Raw genomic sequence first — 23,466 nt, 5'->3', positions numbered from 1 at the left:
CTGCTTCCCCAGGCAGAGCTGCTGTTGCCTTAGCTCCCTCACTTTAACCTGCAGGAAGCTGGCCAGGGCTGCATCCTCCCGCAGGCCTGGTGTGAGCTCAGGATCGCCTGCACAGGCTGCATTCTCCGGGGCATAGCCTTGCTCTCCCAGCGAGGGTAGGTGAGCTCAGCGCCATCCTCATGGGGTGCAGCATCCTGGTCATTGTCTGGTTCCTCCGGCAGTACTCCTCTTGCCTCAAAATCCTCAAAGAAGTGTGCGGGATCCTAAGTCAGAGCCCTTAATCAGAGACATCCTGCAGGGGAGGAGGCAGTAGAAGGACCAGAGGGTGGGAGGGAGGAGCACAGGGGACTGAGGTGATGGTGCACGGGTGTCTTGCTGAAGGAAACTCTAGGGGACTATATCTGATGGGTTGGGGGGAAGCAAATAGTGTGTATAAGTGAAAAGTGAAGTAAAAAATAAAAAAAGAAGACTGAAAAAAAAATACAATCAAGCCTGCAGGATCTTCCTCCTGTCTTGGCTTCTCCAGCAGTGGGGGTGTGAACTGCCCACACTGGGCAGCTCCTGAAACATTCTGGCCTATACCTGTCTCCCGCAGTGGGGCTGCTGTGAACACACCACTGCCAGCATGCCCTGCTGGGGCCTGGCTAGGGCCTAGCTAGGGCCTGGCTCCCCACAAACAGGTGGTATGAACTTGTGCCCAACAGGTTGTCCTGCAGGTTGCAGGTCCTGGCCTGGCTCCCCAGCAGGGTCTGGTGAGTGACCCCTGAATGCAGGGGGGCTAAGGCCAGTACCCCCACTGCCTCTCTGAGTCCTCAGTTACACCCATGGGTGGGTACAGCCTGGTCTTGCTGCCCCCAAAGTACAGCCACAGGCTGCTAGAGGCAGAGGGACGAGGTGTCCTCACGGTCAGGGGCTGGGCTCGGGTCTGCAGCCTCACCGGGGCCCAGGCCAGCTTTCATCAGCAGCGCCCCACCTGCTACACAAAGCCCAAGGGGATCAGAGAGTTGGCAGTGTGTTAATGAGTCCCTCCCGGTGCCGGCACCCCACGACATCCCTTGCTTATGTTCTCGTTGACCTCTGGGGGGATCCTCATGATCTTTTGGTGGGATCCTGCCAGGAGCCTCTGATACAGATAAGAAAATCGTGGCTCAGAGAGACGGAGCAGCTCGTCCCAGAGCCACTGCTGATCAGATAACCGAGTCAGCATTTGAAACAAAGTCCGCTGCATTCCCAAGCCAGTGGCCTGACGTCCATTATTGCCAAACCCCAGAAACACTGCGGAAGACAACCCTTAGGTCCCCTGCCCTCAGATAAGGGATCTGGGTGCAGAGGGGTGTTATGATTCCCCCAGGGCCATAAAGCAGGGAAGAGCGGCAGGCCGCTCTGAACGCTAGTCCTGCCGTCATCTTGATGCCACAGGGGGACTACCCTTGCCGTGCCAGCCTTGGGGAGGGTGCCCTCACTTTGAGCCTCGATATGTATCTCTGCTGGGACAAACATGTCCTTCACATCCTGTGGGCTGCTGGGTTCTGGGTCCCAGAATTAGCATCATCTCAGGGCTGTCACCGCGAAAAGGGGTGTGACTGGGCAAGGTACCAGGGAGGTGCTGGTTTTCCCTTCCCCTCCACAGCCACAGGATAAAGGGTTCAGGGGAACTTGAGGAGCCTGTCCCTCCCTGGGTGGCACTTGGGGCAGATCACCCAACTTGATAAAACAACTCGGTCCTCATGAAGTCTGAGGGAGAGTGTGTGAAAGGTGCCGGGGGCCGGCGTCGAGACAGCGTGGGGGGCAGAGTGTCTCAGGGACAGTAGCTTCTAGAACGGTGGTTCTCAATTGTTCACCAGGGAACATTTGCAAAGTCTGAGGTCCACAGCTTAGCGGCTGAGTGCTAGTCAACCTACTGGCCAGGCTGGGTAGGTAGGGGCCAGGGAAGCTGCCCAACATCCTACAGGGCACAGAACAGCTCCCACAATTGAGCATAATCTGGCCCCCAATGTCATCGGTGTCAAAGTTGAAAAACCCTTTTCTAAAGCAACCTCCACGCGTCCTTTGCCTCCTCCAGCCTGGGTGGCTCCTACAGCTGGGCTGGGCCGCCGCTTGCCAGAGGTGCTCTGCCAGGTGGTATGTGTGGGGAGTGGGAAGGGGTCCAGCTGTACCCCAAATTCTTTAATAAATTAGATCACATTCTATCCTGCTTGGAACCCCCCTGGGTCTCCCAGTGCTCCTCTGACAAAATCTAAACCACTTTCCGTGGCTGCAGGCCCTGGCCCGGCTGACCTTCCAGCCCACTGGCTGCCTCCCCCAGCGCACACCTCTAGGCCCATTGTCCTTAAGCACAGCCTGGCACTGGCGGGAATGTTCCTCCTTGCTCTCCTCAGGGCGGGCTCCTCTATTCTCCTGTGTCTCCTCAGTGGGGCCTCTCCCGACCCCCCTGTGAGAGGCGGCCAAGCTCCCACCCCGCCCTTGTCCCGATCACGCTGGCCGGCCTCACCATCTGCTCGATGGACGCTCCACACGGGCAGGCTCTTCGCTGGTTTCATTCCCTGCGTACCAACCGTTCCGGCACGTTTTCATTACTGCTAGTATCCGCCTGAATCCTTATGTGAATTTTCTTATTTTACAGCTTTCCTGTCTGCCTCCCCAACTACAGAATGAGCACCGCGAGGGCAGGAGCTACCTGGCTGGTTGTCTAGTTCCCCAGCACCTTGAACAACAGCCAGCAAGGGGCAGGTGCTAGACAAAAGGAGTTCCTCAGGAGTTGGGGTTCCCAACCCCAGCCACTATCCTTCCTGCCTCGGGCTGGGAGTGCCAGTTTTGCCATCGCCAAGGGAGAGAAACACTACCCCCAGAATAGGGGGACACATTGCACCAGCAGTTAAGAACATGATCTGAGTTTGCCTCCATGAACACTGGCTGTGTGAAAGCAGCAAGTTGCTTAACTGCGCAGAGTCTGTCTTCTCCTCCATGGAAAGGGGATAAGAATAGAACAGACTTGATAGCAATGCTGGGCATCTGGCATGCAGTAAGAGGTGAATAAATGCTGGCCAATATATTTGATAGAAGCGATGCTCACAGCCCATCTGCCTGCCCCAGAGAAAATGACAAAGCCTTGGCACAGAGGCTGACAAGCACTCCTGTCCCCAGTGGCAGTCAAGACTCTGCTCTGCCCTTCCTGGTGACCGCCAGATGTGCAGTAGCTGGAAACTCACATTCTCGTGCAGGAAATGGAGATACTCGTGGCCCAGAGATCCCTGAGGCTGGCTCTGGAGCTTGCTTAGGTCGAGGGTGGACAGTGAGATCCAGGGACGTTCCCAGCAGGCAGAAGGCGGCACTCAGGTATTGGGAGGGGGCAGATGAAGCAGGCGAAAGGTCCAGCTAGAGCAAGACCATGAGGGGTGACGGAGCAGCAAGGGAGCCGCAAGCCCTAATGGGACGCCTGTTACTGGCAGGCCAGCGGCAGGAACTGAGCAGAAGAGCGTGAGCCAAGGACATGGCTCCTGCTTGCAGGGCATGTGGGCAGGGTAGTCAGAGGCACTGCCATGGGGGTGGGGGGTACAGCTAGCACATGTTATAGTAGCTCAGTGAAGGCACAGAGCTCTGCGGAGGCCACCACATGGCACTACCCAGGGGTTGTCACTCTGTCTACCTGAATGGCACCAGTGGAGTTGGGCAGTGCCCAGCCTGTGCAGCACCATGACTAAAATATCAGGATGAGCTCCCCAGAGGAAACAGTCTGATACAATATGACTCCAGAGAGAACAGGATCCCCAGAGAATGCCCCCAAGCCCCAGGCAGGGCTAGCACCTACTGTAGCATCTGGGTACCCTCTGGATCCCTCCTAATCTGGTCTTTGAGAGCTTCAATGCATGGAGTCCACTGGTCTCCCCTAGAACTGCAACCATGTCTGAAAGGAGAGAAGTGGGGACAGATGGAGGGTATGATGCCACATAAGTTACCTGGCCTGTTCTGAGCCTTAGTTTCCTACCTGACGAAACGGGGATAATGTCCACCTGCACTATGAGGATTCACACCACACACATAGCAAATCAGAGCTCCCAGGGCTCAATAGAATCATAGTTATTATTACTGCTGATCTCTCTGGATAAGGTGGCTCTGGCTAGCAGTGTGCTAAAGGGTTTGTAAATCAGAATATCACATCTCTACCAACAAGTACAGGCTTTGGCATCAGTGTTGGTTGAGCCAGGGTGCAATCATTATATAGGTGATCTTGTGCCAACCTCTCCACATTTCCAACTTCTTCAGTGTCCTATGGGGTTAGTGTGCAAGCTCAACAACATCATGCATACAAAACAGCACAGTGAGCAGCCAAAAGGAGTGCTTAGTGAGCACTTAATATCACCATTTTTAATAGGCGCAAAGCTAGAGAATGCTAGGCTGTTCCATTCGTACCTCAGCAAGCGTTTATGGAACATATATAAGGTATCAGGCAAAATCCCATGTGCTGCTACACAGTAGGACATGGTCTCTGACTTCAAAGTTTAATTTCCAGTGGGATGTTCTAATTTTGAAAGGTTCGTCAGGGGAAGACGAGGAGGGAAAGATGAGGATGACAGAATAAGTTTAAAAGGGGGCTTTATTGCGTTCCTGGACAAACTTCACGGACCCAAGGTGGGGGTCGGTGAAGCCGCGCCTATTGTCAGGGGAAGGCAGGTGTTTATAGGATGGGGAGAGGGATGCCGGGCTTGCAGGTAACAAGGAACAGTTGTTTTCTGATGGTATCAGCAGGTCCTCATTCTCGGCCCTAAGTGGGCTTCCTACCAGATGCCTTTTCATCCTAGTAACTCTGGTTCCCGCCAGACCTTTCAAATTTGATGGGTGCTTACGAGTCATCTGTTTAGTACAGAGGTTCTCCATGTGGCTGGGCAGCAGAATCTGCCAGAAAGTAGTTTACAAAGGCAGGAGCTCAGAGCCCCGGTCCTTCCTCCCTCCTCCCCCCTCGCTGGCAAATTCGGATTGAGTGAGTTTAGAATGGAACCTGAAAGGTCCATGCAAGAAGCCAGAATGCAAAAGCCCACCAGGAAGCCCACCTTGGGCAGGAACGCAGGAGCCTGCCTAGAAAATTCAGACAATGAACCCCTCCCCGCCCTAGAATTGTTTCCCGCCCTTGCAAACCCAGTCTCCCACCTGACCTCTCCTCACCCTGTAAAGCCTGCCTTCCCCTGGCAACGTGTGCGACTCCACACAGGGGTCCCCACCTTGGGTCTGTGAATTTCACCTGGGGCACAATAAATTTTTCCTTCCTTTGAGAAAGCTTGGCCTGGCTCTTTCCTTTACCACACCGAACCTTTCATCTTTTTTTTTTTTTTTTTTTTTTAAATAGAGGCATGTTTATTTATTTATTTATTATATTTGTTTGTTTGTTTTGTTTATACATGCACTGGGTACAGTCAGAAGTGTGGGAGGGTGAGAGAATTCACCAGAGCCAGAGCGGGGAGCAGAGCGGGCAGAAGGACTGAAGTACACTGCTGAGGGGAGCAGCGGGTGGCAGGAGAGGTCTGCGCACCATGTGGGATCCTCCTCCGGTGGCCGGGGAGCAGCCGGGGATCAAACCGGCGCCGCAGGGGCCGCGGGCAGCTTCGCAACCCAGCGCTCAACCGCTGCGCCACCGGGGAGGCCCCGAACCTTTCATCTTGGTGCCTGAAACCCGGGAAGGCTGTGTCCCCTGGTGCCAGGGCCACCTTCCCGTCCCTGGGACCTCTCCTCTCCATTGCAGACCCTCACATCCACCACCGGCCTTGACCCTTGGGGTAAGTCACCTGCCTGACCCGCCTTCCTGGGAGGCCCTCACCTCTGGGTATTCAGCTCCTCACCTAACCCTCTCCCTCAGTCGGCTGTTCCGTAAACCATGGTGGGTCCACGTCAGCCGACTCCAGTTACACCTAGACCCTGGCTTTGGGGACGCCCGTCCAGACTAGGTGCCCGAATCCTAGGCAACAAAGGAGTAGTGGAGATGACCCTCTCGTTTGTTTGTCCCGTACCGAAGGCCAGGACGGAATCATGGGATGCCACGATTGTGGGCCTGTGCCCCTTGACGGCCAGATCAGGTTCGTGGGATGCTGACTCTGTGCCCCCGTTAGTTGGTGTAACGAACATATAAAACTTACAAGTAAAATTGACAATATTAAGGTGCCTGCGAGCGCTGTGAGAGAAAGCAGCTGAGGCCACATACGGAGTGGTAAAGACTGATAAAGCAGACGGTGCCTGAGCCTAAACCTGGTAAGAAGGTATAAAAGGAGCAGCTCCCTGAAGCCGACTCAGAGCAGTCCTAACAACTGGCTCGGAGCAACAGACTCACTGGAGGCTACTCTTCCAGAGTCCAGCTCGCTGCCTCCCTTTGGACTCAGACTCGCTCTCCAGCTGAAACCTCTCCTCGCTCCTGCTGCTAGCTCGCTCCCAGGTTTGGCACACCAGGAAACTTGCACTTTCAGGCTCTGCTCCCCGTGACCCCGGTGGCCTGCTCCCTGACAGCAGCCCAAGGGGTCTATCAGCTCAACACCCTGCACGACCATCCGCACTGCGTGCCCTCGAGCCTAGAGACTTCCACGGCCTAAGGACTTCCACCTTGGTGGAAGGCCGGGCTAACACACTTCGCGGCGACTGTCTTCAGTCTAATGTACTTTGGGAACTTGGGGTTGGCTTGCCTGTATGAACGTAAGTGTGTGTGACTAATATAGGAAAAAATTTCTCTTTGAGAGCCAACTTCTGACTGAAGCTTATCTATCACGCTCGCGACAATGTATTGTTTACTAATTGTATTAAAGTTCCTTTCCAGGGCCTCCCTGGTAGCACAGGTGGTTGAGCGCAGTGCTGTGAAGCTGTCTGCAGCCTCTGCAGTGCCAGTTCGATCCCCACCGGCCTCGGAACAACCCACATGGCAAGCAGACCTCTCCAGTCTCGCCTACTACTCCCTTCAGCAGTGTATTTCGTCAGTCTGCCTGTTCTGTTCCCCGCTCTGTCTCTGGTGAATCCTCTCACCCTCCTGTGCATACGGACTGTACCCTGGTTCTTGCATAAATAAAAAAATATATATATATAAAAATATAAGTTCCTTTCCATTAAAATCTCATACGTTTTGTATTGACGCAGCCGATGGCAGAACCTATTTAGAGCAGGCAGGTTTGTGGGGTCTGGGGTGCCCTTCTCCCTGCATACCAGATATTTTAGAATGTGGATTTGAGGATAATCTTACGCACACAAAGTCCACCCAAATGGAACTGGCCCAGAGCAAGGCCCAGAAGCCTGCCCCAAGTCCAAAGCACCTTTCAGTGGGAACCCACAGGAAAGGATCAGAAACAACCAGACAAGTCTGGGAGGAAAAGAGCAAAATCAAGACAAGAACCACCATTGTCACCTCCCCACGGGTCTGTCACCCACATCTGTGTCACCCAGTCCACGACCAAAAGGCAAGAGCAATTTGTCCACATGTCTGTCAGTTCCACGTGTCTCCTCCAGGTTTCCTTTTAGCTCCATCTTGCTTCCTTCCTTCCTCCATCCCTTCTGCAGCTTCTTCCTCTCCCAGCTCAGCTCCAACCTCTCTTGGGTGGGGCAAGAAACCAGAAACCCCCTTTCCTGGGGACCACCCCATTGCCAGGACACAGTGCTTGGGAATGCAGAAGACTCCATTTGTACTTCCAGGTCAGCACAGCAGATATTTTAGACTGTGGATTGAGGATGATCTTAATGATTGCTGAATAGTTTTCCTTGTGTATATGTATCACATCTTCTCCATCCAGTCATCTATTTTTGGGCATTTGGGTTGTTTTCATATCTTACCTATTATAAATAGTGCTACAATAAACATAGGGGTGCCGTTTTCCTTTTGAATTAGTGTTTTTGTGTCCTTTGGGTAGATTCTTAGGAATGGAATTGCTGGATCATTAGGTAGATCCATTTTTAGTAATTTGAGGGTCTTCCACACAGCTCTGAATAATGTTTGGACAAGTTTGCATTCCCACCAGCAATATAGGAGAGTTCCTTTTTCTCCACATCCTCACCAGCATTTGTTGTTTCTGTTTTTTTCATTTTTCATGTGGGCTTTCTCACTGGAGTGAAGTGTACCCCATCTTCTTGATTCAAGATCCCCTGATTTAAAACACAATGAGAAACCACTTCACACCTGTGAGAAGGGCCCATATCAAAAGGACCAGACATAACAAGAGCTGGCAGGACATGGAGACAAGGGAACAGTCCTGCACTATTTTGGGGAATGTAGACTGGTTCAGCCCTGCTGGAAAATGGTGACCAGGTTTCTTAGAAAATTAACTGAGCACCTGCCATAGGACCCAGCAGGCCCATTCCAACGTATCTACCCTGCCTCAACAGCCCATGAGAAGTTCTCAGCTATGAAGGAAGACTCAAAGTCTAAATGAATTAGCAGCAGGGGGAGGCTGGGGAGAGACCTCTAGGGCGGCTCTGCCTCTCACTTTCCCAACCCAAGCTCTTATTAAAGATATGAACAAAGGGATAAGGAAATAGTTTGCAATTGTGTTTATGCTTATACAAATGAATAAGTTACTGCAGGAACAAGTTTTTCTAGTTAGTAGGGATCATGCCACAAGTCAGCATGTCCTCAGGGAACAGGAGTTCATTTGGGGAAGAAGTTCTGTTTGCAGAACTTCTAACCTCCTGGAACCTCCTGTGCAGAGTAAGCAGGTGCTCTCAGAGACTCCGGCTCCCTTTAGGGCGGCAGGCGCCAGCACACCTTCAGAGGACGTTACACTACTTCACAGGAAAACTGCACCCCCCTGATCACTGCAGCACTATTTACAGTAGCCAAGCTGTGGAAGGGGTGGTACATAGGTAATAGAATACTCATCATCAAGAAACATGAACTAATGCCATCTGGGGCAACATGGATAGAGCAAATGGAAATAAGCCCAAAGGAGAAAGACAAATATGTCACTTAGGTATGGATATAGAGTAATTAAACAAAGGGCTAGATTAAGCCAAACTTAAAAGCTATCCCTTGAGTCTCTTAGGTGGTGCCTGACTACTGGCTGGGGCTGCAGACCAGCCCAGACTTCCTGGCCTGGCAGCGCTGGATGGCAGACAGACCCTCTCTAGTTTACATCAAACTCATTTGACAACAAAGCCTGACTCCAGCTGACTGAATCCCCCATTGTGTATTGTTTCACCTACACCACCACTGGGTCCCCAGCCTCTGCTGTTTGCTGGGTCTGAGATGGATCTTGTACTTGATGCTGCATGTAATTTATTTCTTTGTTTGTTTTTAAGATTCATTTTTTATTTATTTATGCATATAAGAACTGGGGTATAGGCCAGAGGTGCAGAGGGTGAGAGGATTCACCAGACACAGAGGAGGGAGCAGAACTGGCCAATCTACTGAACTCCACTGCTGAGGGGATGGGTGGGTGAGACAGGAGAGGTCTGCTGCCCTCTGTGGGTTGCTTCCTGGCCAGGGATCAAACTAAGATCTAAGAAGTGTTAGCACTCAGACTTAAACCTTATGCCACGAGGGAGGCCCTGTTTTTAATATTTTTTTTACATCTCTGATACTATTGATAATAGTGTGAGGTCTCCTGCTTCTCTGCTTTCACAACAAACACACTCCTTCCAGCACGTGGCTCAGGTCGGGTTTACACGTGTCTTTGCCACCTTTACTCAGTGTCCATCTCTCATGACAGAGCAAGCTCCACGTCTCTGGGGTCCTCTCTCTGATCCCCATTGTGTCTGCAGGGGAGGCAGCTTGGGGAGGCAGGAGCCAGCCAGGGAGAGGGATGTTGGGAAGTGATGAGGAGGCAAAGGCAGAGAACACTTGGGAGATGCTCCCTGGTTCACTGAGAAAAGCATTTCTCAAAGTGTGGTTGTGGAATCCTTGAAGTCACCCAGAGCCTGTCACAGGAGCCACGAGGTCAAAACTATTTTCTAAACGTCACTTAGACACCATTGGCTTTTTCACTATTTTGCCATCTGCTGAGGTAAAAATTACTGAAAATGGAGCTTATATTACTAACTGCAGTTTTTCTTCACAACTACTTACCTCAGAAACACATCTCCAAGCCAGTTCCATTTCAAAGTGTCTTGGTTGAAGTATTAAAAATTATCCTGGGCCCCAGCCCCACCAGCGGGCAGGATGATGAGCGGCGCCCACCGCCCCGCAGCCCCGTGCCGAGACCCAGGCCATCGCCGACCAGGGGAAGGCCCAGCTGGAAGAGAAGGAGAACCAGACGTTCCCCAGGTTCAAGGCTGTGGAGTTCAAGAGCCAGCTGTTCGCAGGGAGGAACTTCTTCATCAAGGTTCAAGTGGGCAAGGAAGACTTCATGGCCTTGAGTCTTTTGGAGCCTCCCCCACCAAAACAAGCCCGTCCCTGTCCAGCTCTCAGACCAGCAGGACCCGGCAGGACGAGCTCTCCTACTTCTAGCCCCAACTGAGGCCCCTCCCCAGCTGCCTTTCCATGCCCTGCCAGCTGCGCAGACCTGCTGGGGGAAGGCCGTCCTGCTCACAGTTCCTTTTGGGCTTCCCTCCCCATCAGCGATCTCCAGAATACAATAGTTTCTTAACTCTCTAAAAAAAAAGTCATCTTCATTATTCTATCATCCTCAAATCCACATTTTATAGCACCTGATGCGATGACACGCAAGTGCACACACAACACTCCTGCTGCGTTCCCAGCTGTTATGTGCCAAGAAAAATATTTGCATGAGATGAATTGGACTATTTTTCTTTTTTTGTAGGCAATACCATCTTCACATGAAGGAATGAATGACAAAATCTGTGGCTATTTGATTTGGTTAATGAGCAGACATTGTCCTGAAAATGAGTGCTAGTCATGGGGCCCCCAACCTCCTCCTGCTGCTTCTCTCCAGGGCTCTGGCCCAGACAGACCCCTGGGCTGGTGAGTGCAGGGTGGAGGGAAAAGGCTTCTGCAGAGGAAGCTGCTGCCTTAGGCCCCTCTGTCACCCCCGTGGCCCCCTCAGTCCTGGTCCCTTTCTGTCCCCCCACCCTGCCTCCTCCTTTTGTCCCCTGAGTCTTGCCCCTTCTGGACCCGCTGCCCATGTTCAGTCTCTGGAGCTCCCTCCCTCCTGGACACTTTCTCCCCTGCCCCATCTCCCCGGGACTCAGGACCCGCCCCGGGAGGAGGGTCCACCCGGCTTCACCCCTCCCCGCCCCCAGGCTCCCCCTCTCTGAGGGTGTTAGAAATGGTGATGTCCCGCCCGGCCTCGGGGAGCCCCGGTGCATCGCGGGGGCTACGTGGACGACACGCAGTTCGGGGTTCGGCAGCGACTCCCCGGGCCAGAGAGCGGAGCCGCGGGCCCCTGGGCGGGCGGGCGGGCGGGAGGGTCGGGCGAGGAGACGCGGCTCCGCAGACACTCGGCGCGGAGGCTCCAAGCGCTCCTGGAGGCCCCGCGCGGCCGCCGCAGCCAGAGCCGGGCCGGGGGCAGCGCGGGCCGGGGCGGGTCACCGCTCCCGCCCCACCCCCCGCCCCGAGTCTCGGGGCCCCGTGACCCCCGAGGCCGTGGCCCCTGCCAGGCCCCTTGACCAGGGAGGAGCCCGCGGGACTTTCACCCTTTAGGTTTTATTTAAGTTTAGGATTATTCAGGGCGGGAGATCGGGTGCGGGCGGGAGACCACGGGGTGACTGAAGGGCGGGGCTGAAAAGGGGCTGCGGGGCTTTGATCTCCCTGAGGCGCGCACCCCGCAGGGCAATGGAATCATGGTGAGGAAGCGCCCCCTTCAGGCCAGAGAGGGAGCTGTAGGGCACGTTTTCCAGCTCTGGGATGGAGACTGGCCCAGAGGCTCCTACTTTTTCTGAAGGACAGTTAAGGAATCCAATTTCTCCTGAGAAAGAGGGGAGACCACCCCTGAAATCACCCTGCACAGGACCCTTTTCACCAGCAGCCATCTTAGGAGCAACGAGTTTCTCTCTCGAGATCTTGTTTTTTGGTGAGAGAGCATTTTTGGAGATCTCACTCCTGCCTGTCTGTGTCATCACCCTCCACCCAAGTCAGCAGCAAAATGCTCAGAGACCTGCATCCCACCCTGGGCTCTCACCTGCTATCCTGGACTCCCAGACCAGGCTGGTTTCTGGGGTTTGTGCTTCCTCCCTCCAAGCATACTGTTCTGTCCACTGGAGGATGGTCACATGAGGCTGCTTCAGTGTCCATGGAGGAAACACAAAGCATGAAATTTCTGATTCTTCCTACTCAGGCCCCCCAATCACCATACATGACCCATCACCCCATCTCTGAGCATGAGGTCACCCTGAGGTGTTGGGCTCTGAGCTTCTACCCTGCGGACATCACACTGACCTGGCAGCGAGATGGGGAGGACCTGACCCAGCACACAGAGCTGGTGAACTCCAGACCAGGGAGGGGGGAATGGAAACTTCCAGAAGTGGGCAGCTGTGGAGGTGGCACTGGAAGGGAAGGGAATGTCAGACCCTGAACCTGAGGCCTCAATCTGACCCTCTGAAGGTTTCTAGAAGGGCTTCTGATGCCCCTGAGTCAGCCGTGTGCCCACATCCCCCTCCTTACCCCTTCTCAGGACTTGGGGCTCCAGCAGCCCCACATACTGCACATGGCATGTGTGTCTCTGCTCCTTTCCAGGAGTTCTCAGTTCTCCATCCTTGCCATGGTCCTCATTTCCAGCTCAGTTTTCTTTGTAGGTGTGCTGATTACACTAAAGGTAGCTTTATGTGTGAGGGTATAGAAGAAGTGCTCAGGTAGGGAAGGGAGTGGGGGATCTTGCCCACTGAGAGCTTTCACATCCCAGGGAGAACTTGCCCTGCCTGGTTAATGGGAAGTACCATCCACACACACGGGTGTTGCCCAGAGGGCATTTGGTCCAGTCCCCCCTCACCTCCTTTCTTCATTTTTCCCAGTCCTGACCTGGGACTTTACTCACAGTTCTGGAAACTTCCCTGTGGTACAGGATTAGAAGATTCTTTTAGGCTTCTGACCTGACTCCTTCCTGGTCTCACATGATGCTTCTTCCCACAGGAGGACAAGGAGGAAACTACACTCAGGCTGCAGGTAAGAGTGGATCAGGGATTGGATCCCTGAGCCCCTGGGGACAGTGTAGTTGGAGCCCAAGGGGAAGTTACACTCATCAGTTCCTCCCGTGGTCTCATCTCTGACCAAGTTTTGTTGTGTTCTCCCCCAGGCAGCCATAGTCCCAGTGCTCTGAAGTGTATCTCAGCCCCTAAAGGTGAGACCCTGGAGGACTGCAGTGGGGGTGGGGGTTGAGGCAGAGAGGCTGGCACTAGGTGATGGGGATGCTTTCAGGAGGACATCTTGGGAATGCAGTGGACCATTGATAATGTTAACACTCAGGTCATTCACCTGAATTTCTTCATGATTATTTTCTTTCACAGTGTGAGACAGCCTTGTGTTGGCCTGAGTGTTACAGGATTTCTTTTTGCCCACATTTTGTGCCTTTATGATCCCCTGGTTTAAACCAATTCACACTGTGAGAATGGCCCATATCCAAAAGACCAGAAACTCAAGTGCTGGCAAGGATATGGAAAAAAAGGGGATAGTCCTGCATTGTTTTTGGATATAAACTGAGCCAGCCCTTATGGAAACAGTATTGAGGCTTCTTAAAAGAGTGAATGTGGTTCTGCCTTTGGACCCAGCAATTCCACTCTGAGGATCTCCTCACAGAGGATAAATACTCTCCTGTGAAGGGACCTGCACTCCCGTCACCACTGCAGCACTATTTACAGTAGCCAAGCTATGGGAACCACCTAAATGCCCCAGACAGGTGGGAAATTAAGAAGAAGCTGGGATTACACATATACATATATGTACATATACAGGTGACTCCAAAGGAGATGAATGTTTAGGTTTGGGGGAGGGAGCTGTCAGGGGTGAAGATGCCACCACATCCAGCAGGGGCCAGGGTGGGGGGAGGGGTATTGCCCAGCTCTTTACACCTCAAGCCAACCATGAGATATTTCTAAACCTCCTCCTCTTCTTCAGGTCCAATGCTTTTTCAGTCCTACTCAGAAGCTGCTTCTCCATGGAACTGTATTTATTGAGGTGTTGTTCTGACACTCTTTACTCTGTGTGTGATTTGAATTAATTTATTCCGGGGCTTGATGTTAATTGACTTCCCATCATCTTATGTTGTGTATCCTTCATTCCTGTTACACACACACGCACACATGCACTCCCCTCTCCTTGGGAACCAGATCCTCAACTCAGCACTGGGGTTACTCTGACCCTCTGTCTCTGGTCCCCTCAGAGCCGCCCTCTCTGCAGTGTCTCTACTCAGCGGGGTTTGAGCAGCCCCAGAAATCCCTGCACCTCCTGCCTCTGACCTTGTGGGAAACCAGCCCCTCAGCCTGCATGACAGTGAGAAGGCGAAGGCAAAGTCCTGAGGTCAGTGACTGAGAGAGGAGATAATTTACTTTTTTTCTTTTTCCCCTCATTGTATTATTCAGTTGAGATTAGCATTGGTTTACACACTGTATGTGTTCAGAGACAAGGGTCAAGCCTCTTCAGATGTTTGTTACCACATCACACCCACCCTAAGGGCACGCATAGTCTTCACCATAGTCCATTGGCCCTCTTCCTACTTTGTTTCCTACTCTTACCCCAGCCCATAGCTTCAACTCTGCAGTCATGTATATAGAGTATGTTTTGATTTAGTTTATGTTTTAGTTTAGTCTGTCCCTGCTCTGTTTCCTTACATTCCAAATATGAATGAAATCATGCAGTATTTAACTTTCTCCTTCCAACTTATTTCACTTAGCATAATCCCATCCATATATCTATCCATGTTGTTGCAAATTCAATATTTCATCTTTTTCACAGCCAAATAGTATTCCATTGTGCATATAGCTTGCGTTCTTTATCCCCTCATCTGCCGTTCGGCACTTACATTGTCTCCATAGCTTGGTTATGGTGGACAGTGCTGCAGTGACCAGAGGAGGCGCATATTCCTCAGAATTAGTGTTTTTACCTTCTTTGGATAAATACCAAGGAATGGGATGCTTGACCATTTTGAGGAACCTTCTTTATTTTTTTTCCTATAGTGGCAGGACCTATGTGCTATCCATAGAAAAGAAAGGTTCCAGGTTACCGCCCCACCCAAGGAAAGGTGGGGCTGAGCAGGGATGAGAAGCTAAGGAAGAGGAGGAAGATGTGGAGTGAGATGAGGAAAGAAGACTGGAGGAGGCTCATGGAGAGAGAGAAATGTGAAGAAGAAGCCAGGCTTGTTCCTCAGATGTGGACTTGTGCCAGGGAATTGAGGACATGGAAAGAGACACATGAAAGAGACAAAGATGTGGGTGGGAGGCCCATGGGGAAGCTGACAATGGCAGCTGTTATCTTGATGTGGATTTTTATTTTGCTCTTGTCCTTCCAGACTTGCCTGGCCCCTCCTGCCCTGTCCCATGGGTCTCTACCAGTAGGTGCCTTAGCCTTGTGGCAGGCCTTCGGGCCCCAGTGGGCCTGCTTTGGGCCAAGCCTGTTTGGCTGGGCACTTACCCATGAGGGGACAGGTAACTTTGGATGCTTCACTTGGGAACTATTCTAACTATATTCTTTCTCTTCTCTCTCTCTCTCTATTGCACACTGATTCTCTATTTTATACTAATTGTATTAAAGTTCTTTTCTATTGAAGGTCTTACACTTTAGATTATGTTTTGTCTTTATGCAGCTGATGGCAGACCCCATGTAGATTGTGTAGTTTTGAGGGTCCAGGGAACCCCTCATTCAGCCTGCTAACAGGATCAGACATCATTCCCACCCACCATGTGCCAGAGTTCCTTTTCCTCCACACCCTTCAGTGGGTCATTCTCACAGTGTGAGGTGGTAACTCCTTGTGGTCTTAATTGGCATTTTCCTGACAGCACATGATGACAAACATTTATCCTATTGGCCACATGTCTGTCTTCTTCAGAAAAGTACCTATTTAGCTCCTCTGCCCTGCTTTGAGTTTTTTTCTTGTTTTGGAATTCTTTGTAGATTTTGGATATTAACTTCTTGTTGGATTGATGATGTGCAAATAGTTTCTCCGATTTGATATTGTTTTTTCATTTTAACGATAGTTTCCTTCACTACATAGAAGCTTTTTAGTCTGATGTGATTCCATTTTTTTTTTTAAATATTAAAGTGTGTATCCATTCATTTTTTTTTTTAATAGAGGCATGTTTATTTATTTATTTGTTTGTTTGTTTGTTTGTACATGCACTGGGTACAGTCAGACGCGCGGGAGGGTGAGAGAATTCACCAGAGCCAGAGTGGGGAGCAGAACAGGCAGAAGAAGCGAAGTACACTGCTGAGGGGAGCAGCGGGCGGCAGGAGAGGTCTGAGCGCCATGTGGGACCCTCCTCCGGTGGTCGGGGAGCAGCCGGGGATCGAACCGGCACCGCAGAGGCCGCGGGCAGCTTCGCAACCCAGCGCTCAACAGCTGCGCCACCGGGGAGGCCCCATTTTTTTTTTTTTTTTTTGCTTTTGCTTCCTTGGAGCACAGAAGACATTAGGGGCAGTGAAAATATTCTGCATGATATTCTCATGATGGACACAGGTATTGTCTGGGCAATAGTGTTTGTTTTCCCATCAGTAAAGGAGTTCAGGTCAGAGTGTGGGGGGAAACATTTGCAAATCACAAATCTGATAAAGGACTGTATCTACACATAATACATTTGTTCAGCACCCTGAGAACTGACAACACCAGAGTGAACCCAAAGGGAAACCATGACTTTGTAACTATGATGTGCGGGTTCATCACTTGTAACCCACATGTCAGTCTGGTCTTAACACATGATTTGGTCATGATGTGTGAAGAGTTTTATAACTTGAGGAATGAAGTGTAATTTACTTTAGAAAGCATATTTCATACTCACACAAGGACATTTAAATATCACTCAAGGATACGCATAAGTCATTCCCCTCCACCCCCAACACCCCAGTGAGCCAGTATCTGCTCAAAACCAGTAAGCAATTTATCTTTTCTCTTCTAAAAAAAAAATACACACACACACATATACACACACACACACACGCATATATATGCGTGTGTGTGTGTGTCTATGTTTTTTTAATCTCCATGCTCCTGTCTGGGCAATAGTGTTTGTTTTCCCATCAGTAAAGGAGTTCAGGTCACAGTGTGGGGGGGAAACATTTGCAAGTCACGAATCTGATAAAGGACTGTATCTACACATAATGCCTAAAACTCAATGATCAGAAAGAAATAACCTAATATTAATAAGGACAAAATAGTGTAATAAATAAATAGCACTTCCTCTATAAAAATGTACAAAACTTCCATACAAACAGCAACTGTAGTCATAGAAAAGTAAAAATATGAACAAATGCTCAATATCACAGTTAAGAACAACAGTGACACCATCACACTGCTGCCTAGGGTGTGCACAACAGGAGCCTCATCTGGTTCATTGTAAAAGATCCTTAGGGGCTGAGAGACACATCAGAGCCCTGGGCACTGTCGTTGCCTGGTTGAGAACAAAACAGAACCTGGTCAGAGATGAGACCACAGGAGGGACTGATGAGGGTGACTCCCCCATTGAGTCCATTTATACTGTTCCCAGGGGCTCAGGGTTCAAACCCCTGATCCACACTTACCTGCAGCCTGAGTGTAGCTTCCTCCTTGTCCTCCTGTGGGAAGAAACATCATGTGAGACCAGGGAGCAGTCAGGTCAGAAGACCTAAAGGAATCTTTTAATCCTGCACAATAGGGAAGTTTTCAGAACTGTGAGTAAAGAAAAACCCAGGTCATGACTGGGAAAAAAGAAGAAAGGACATGTGGGGGGACTGGACCAAATGCCCTCTGGGCAACACACGTGTGTGTGGATGGTACTTCCCATTAACCAGGCAGGGCAAGTTCTCCCTGGGACGTGAAAGCCCTCGGTGGACAAGATCCCCCCACTCCCTTCCCTACCTGAGTGCTTCTTCCTCCACATCACAGCTGCAGCCACTGCAGCTCCAGTGAGCACAGCTCCAAGGAGAACCAGGCCAGCAATGATGCCCGCAGTGGGGATGGAGGACTGAGGAGGGGGCACTGGAAGGGAAGGGAAGGTCATACCCTGAGCCCCAGACCTTATCCTGACCCCCTGAAGATCTCCAGAAGGGCTCCTGATGGCCCTGAGAACAGCCTCAGTGCCCACATCCTCCTCCTCACCCCATCTCAGGACTTGGGGCTCCAACAGCCCCTCATGCTGCGCGTGGCACGTGTATCTCTGCTCCTCTCCAGAAGGCACCACCATAGCCACCCACTTCTGGAAAGTTCCATCTCCCCCAGGCCTGGTCTCCACCAGCTCCATCTCCTGGGTCAGGTCCTCCCCATCTCGCTGCCAGGTTAGGGTGATGTCCGCAGGGTAGAAGCCCAGGGCCCAGCACTTCAGGGTGACCTCATGCTCAGAGGTGGGGTGGTGGGTCATGCGTGTTTTTGGGGGATCTGAGGTGGTAAATCAGAAAACTCACTTTATATTTCCTCCATGGACACTGAAGAATCCTCATGAGACCATCCTCACAATGGACAAGACAACTGGTGTGGCAGGAAAAAGCATAAAATGTAAAAAACAGGCTAATCTGGGGAATCTGTGAGATTCTCCTATTCCTTAGAAAGTTCTAGAATGAGGAAGAAAACCCAGGGTGGGATGAAGCAGAGGGAGTGGAACACAGACTTTTTATTCCTGACCTGGGTGGAAGGTGAAGAACACAGAAAAGCAGGAATCACATAACTGAAAATGTTCTCAGACCAGAAACAAGACTGAGAGAGAAACTCGTGGTTCTCAAACAGGCCCCTGGTCGAAAGGACCTGGTGACGTGTGAGGTCAGGGACTGTCTGTCTTTCTCAGGAGAGAAGGGATCCCTTCACTGTCCTTCAGGAGAAGCCGGAGTCTCTGGGAGTCTCTCTGGTGCAGAACATGAAACCCAGGGGAGCCCCCCTCTCGGGACTAGAGAGAGGACTCATTTCCCGCAGTGACTCCAGGCAGGGGGGGACCGGGAGGCCTCCAGGCCCCTCTTACCCGTGCGCTGCAGAGTCTCCTTCCCGTACTCCAGGCATGTGCGCAGCCACCTCAAGCACTTGCCCTCTGCATAGTTCCTGAATTTCTCTGCCTCACCCCGGGCCTCCCACTCGCGCCGGGTGATCTGAGCGGCCGTGTCCACCGCGGTCCAGGAGCGCAGGTCCCCCCCCAGTTCAGGGCCAGGTAATCGGCGCCATCGTAGGCGAACTGTCTGTACGCGGGGAGGAGGCGCCCGTCGGGCCCCATGTCGCAGCCAGACATCCTCTGGAGGGTGTGAGAGCCTGTCCAGAATGAAACAGGGTGAAAGCCCCGCGTTCTGTTCCCGGGCAGGTTGCAGAGAAGCCTGGAGGGGGAGACCCTGGGCGACCCCCGTCCGTGGGGATGGGGGTGCTGACCCGGCCCGGACCCGCGCCAGCTCACCGGTCTCGCTCTGGTTGTAGAGGCCGCGCAGGGAGTCCAGCTGCGCTCTGTACCATAGTATGTTGTCCCTTTGGTGCCAAGTCTCCTCGTCCCGCTCCTCCTGCCCCAAGCTCTCCGCCCAGGGCGCCCGCGGCTCCGCGCTCTGGCCTGGGGAGTCGCTGTCGAACCGCCCGAACTGCGTGTCGTCCACATAGCCCACGGCGATGTACCGGGGCTCCCCGAGGCCGGGCCGGGACATCGCGGTGTGAAAAACCCTCAGGGAGTGGGGGCCTGGGGGCGGGAGGGGAGACCCGGGCTATTCTTCTCCCCTTCGGGGGCTCGAGTCCCGGGGGGCGCCCACGAGACAGAAAGTGGGTGAAAGACGAGTGAGAGTGAAAAGCGGCTGCGGGACGAAAATGGCCGGGACTCGGGGGGCCAGAGGAGGCTGGGGTCTCGGGGGACGGAAAGGGGCCAGGACGGGGCGGGCCGAGGTGGGGGGACAACTAGGGCGGCGGCGAGGTCGCGCCTTTCCCACGCCTGCCCACGCCCTCGCTCCCGCCTCTGGGAGCGCCCTGTCCCCTCCCGACCCGCACTCACCTGCCCGGGTCCCCCTCGGGGCCGTGGCCACCGCGAGCAGGAGCAGGAGGGCTGCGCCCCCCATCCCCCAGGACGCGCCTCCACCCGGGCTGGGGAGACCGAGTCCCGGCGGGCGGGTGAGGGCTTTGGAACGGGAGCCGCGGGGCTGCTGATTGGCTGCTCTGGAGACCTCCAGGCAATGGGGAGTGAGCCCTGGGGTGAGTCACCAGTATCCAGGAGGAAGGACTCGACCTAGGCTGTAAGAAGCGAAACTGGATGAATGGAGTGTGTAGGAGTAATAGGAGGGAGCCCTGTGGTGATGTAACATTTCCATGTCTTGTAGGTGGTGGCAAGATGCAAGAAGTAACGAAATTTGCATGGAATAACATAAATACCCAATAGCACACAAATAAGGAAGTATAGAGCTTGGTGACATCTGAATATGGTCAACGGATTATATCCATATCAATTTCCTGGTTGTAATATTGTACAATACAGCAAGTTGTTACTATTGTGAGAATCTTTTTGAGTTTACAATTATTTCAAAATAAAAATTTTAAAGTATTCAAAAAAAAAAGAAGAAGAAGAAGTGAAACTGGGGAGATGAGGAATCCCCAACAGTAACCTTCCCGCCCCAGACAGCGCCCTGGGGACTGAGACCTTGAGAGCCACACCCCGAGACCCTCCTCTCCTGCACCAGAACCTTTGAAACACCCACACCTTCTCCCTGAGTCCAGGCCCAGGAAATGGGTCAGCGATTCTCAAACATTTTTCTTTCAGGATGTCTCTACAGTCTCACAAATTATTACGGATCCCATGCATATTTTTTTATGTGGGTTACAGCTTTAAATATTTACTAGAATAAAGGCTTTTAAGATGGTATTACTTTCTTACTTTAGAATATTAATAACCAATGTATGCTAACAAAGCATTTTTTTAAAGATTTACTTACTTATGCATAGAAGAGCTGAGGTGCAGGCCAGAGATGCTTGGGGTGAGAGGATTGACCACAGACTGAGTGGGGAGCACATCAGGCAGATGTACTGAAACACACTGCTGAGGGGAGCAGGGGGCTAGGCTGCAGAGGTCTGCTGCACTATGTGGGGTAGCTCCCTGGCCAGGGATTGAACTCATGCTGCAGTGGCTGCAGGCAGCTTCATAGGTTGCATCTTAACCCCTTGCACCACCAGGGAGGCCCAAACAAAGCATTTTTAAGAAAATAACTTTCTGTAAACATAAGGATAATGAAAAAAAGGGGAACTTTTACATTTTATATTTTTGCAACTGTCATTTTTGTCTCATTAGAAGATATTTTAGTTTCCATAGTTTCTTCTACATTGAATGTTTTGTTTGAAATCTATGAAAAAATATACAATCTCATGGAAATATGTAGGAATAGTCTTTTAATAACCTTTTCAGATTATGGATATTCAACTTTGTTACAACTTTCATACTCAATCATAACTATATAAGTTATATTTTCTCAAAGGTTATTTGCAAAGTGAAATCTGAAACAATGTCATTGAATATTCCCTATTCTGTTATATTAACTCCCTAGCGCTCTCTTGTATATTAATGGATATTGTACAATTGTATGATTTTTTTTAAAAAGTTACCTATTGTTTCACTATGTCTTCTATAAATATATAGTGTTAATTATACTGGGGTCAAGTTATCCAAAATCACATGTTTTATTTTTTACCACAGATCCCAAAAGAAAAATTAGCCCATACTGTAATTTGTCAACGTGATAGGACTCAATTTTCCATAATTCTGGTTTTCTCTGGGAGTTTACATTTTATCAAGGCAACAAGTGCCCTCAGTTGATTTTTAAAAAGGACAGACTCACGTTCATTTTCAGGAAAGTGTCTGCCAGTTCAACTAGTCTAAGGAACCATGGTTTTATCAACTCATTCCTTCAATTAAAAATGATATTGCCTAAAACAAGAGGCAAATTCATGTCATACATTTTTCTCCCTGGGACACGGCCCTTTGGACTGTAGCAGAAGTGCCTTATGTGCACGTCCTTGTCATCGTTTCAGACCTGTAAAAAATGTGGATTTCAGGATGATAAATAGAAAATATGCTTTCGTGATTTAACCAGGACATTTTGAAGTGAAACTGGTTTGGATTTTTTTTTTTTCCTGCGAGAAAGTGGTGGTGAAGAATAACTACACTGCAGTTGGTACTATAATTTCCATTCTTACTAAGTTTTACTTTAGCAAATGTCAAAATAGTGAAAGGCAAATGGTGTCAAAGTAATGTTATAAAAATGGTTTTGTCCTCCTGTATCCCGTGAAAGGTTCTGGGTGATCTCAAGGATTCCACAGACCTACTTTGGAAATGCTTTTCTCAGTGAACCAGGGAGAGTTTCCCAAGTGTTCTCTGCCTTTGTCTCTTATTGAGCACCCAGAATCCATCTCCTTGGTTTGGATGTCCTATTTCCAAAGTTTTTCTTAGAGCTTTGCCCCTGGACACCCTGGAAGAAAACTCATTCCTCAGAGATGATGAGAGAGAGTCCTCAGTCTGAGAAGGGAATTAGAGAGACAGGTGCTTCCATTTGGAACTGGGACTGTTTGTGTCTGGAGGTACCAGACCCACTGATAATCTTTTTTGATTTTGTTTTTCACCTGCTTAATATTATTTCCATCCAGGGACCTCGCCTCATCTTTAAGAGAGATAATATTGGCCCCTTGATTTTATGTGTTTAATGCATCTGTCTTGATGCTCCCAAAGCATGAAGAGCTGTGCTGGCCAACAGAATGTTCTGGACGAAAAAATGTTCTATATATGCACTGACCAATATGGTGCCTCTAACTATTGAACACTTGAAATGTGGCTCATAAGCTGAGATATTGCATATTTTACTATATATCATTTAAAATTAAAAAGCCGGGCCTCCCCGGTGGCGTAGCGGTTGAGCACTGGGTTGCAAAGCTGCCTGTGGCCTCTGCAGCGACCGTTCAATCCCAGGCTGCTCCCCAGCCACCGGAGGAGGGTCCCACATGGCGCGCAGACCTCTCCTGACGCCCGCTGCTCCCCTCAGCAGTGTACTTCGGTCCTTCTGCCTGCTCTGCTCCCCGCTCTGGCTCTGGTGAAATCTCTCACCCTCCCGCGCTTCTGACTGTACCCAGTGCTTGTATAAATAATAAATAAATAAATCTTTAAAAAAAAGTGTTTGTTTAAAAAAATTAAATTAAATTAAAAGCCATATGTGGCTTGTAGCTACCATATTGACAGTACATACCTAAGTTTCAGTATCTGCCCCCCAATATTTTGTTGTATAATAAAATTGTATAATAAAATATAATGTATAATAAAAATACCTTTGTGTGGAAGTCATGGATTTTTATACGTGGATTTTAGGTATATCCTTAAAATATGGCATATCCAGATAGTTTAAGCAACATGTATTTCAACAACAGATGGAGAGGTGACATCCCAAATCTGAAAACAAACTCTGTCAAATCCCTGAATGACCACTAAACTGTGCTGAGGTGTGGGACACTCAAG

General features: G+C 50.7%; 2 pseudogenes across 2 annotated transcripts in view; both read right to left on the bottom strand.

Annotated features, from left to right (window-relative positions):
• LOC311188340 (class I histocompatibility antigen, Gogo-B*0201 alpha chain-like) overlaps positions 1 to 23,466 on the bottom strand; it is a 677,605-nt pseudogene that overhangs the window by 185,620 nt on the left and 468,519 nt on the right. The window lies entirely within an intron of this gene.
• On the bottom strand, positions 876 to 19,636 carry LOC311167676 (patr class I histocompatibility antigen, A-2 alpha chain-like; annotated as a pseudogene). Its single transcript has 6 exons — positions 19,399 to 19,636; positions 18,979 to 19,259; positions 18,129 to 18,404; positions 17,889 to 18,008; positions 1,464 to 1,529; positions 876 to 973 (listed from the first exon to the last, which is right to left on the bottom strand). The product of its transcript is annotated as a patr class I histocompatibility antigen, A-2 alpha chain-like (transcript).

Source organism: Talpa europaea (assembly GCF_964194135.1).
Source record: "Talpa europaea genome assembly, chromosome: 2".
Taxonomy (NCBI): domain Eukaryota; kingdom Metazoa; phylum Chordata; class Mammalia; order Eulipotyphla; family Talpidae; genus Talpa; species Talpa europaea.
Note: the sequence above shows the minus strand (reverse complement) of the source record. Positions and strands in the feature narration are given on the sequence as shown.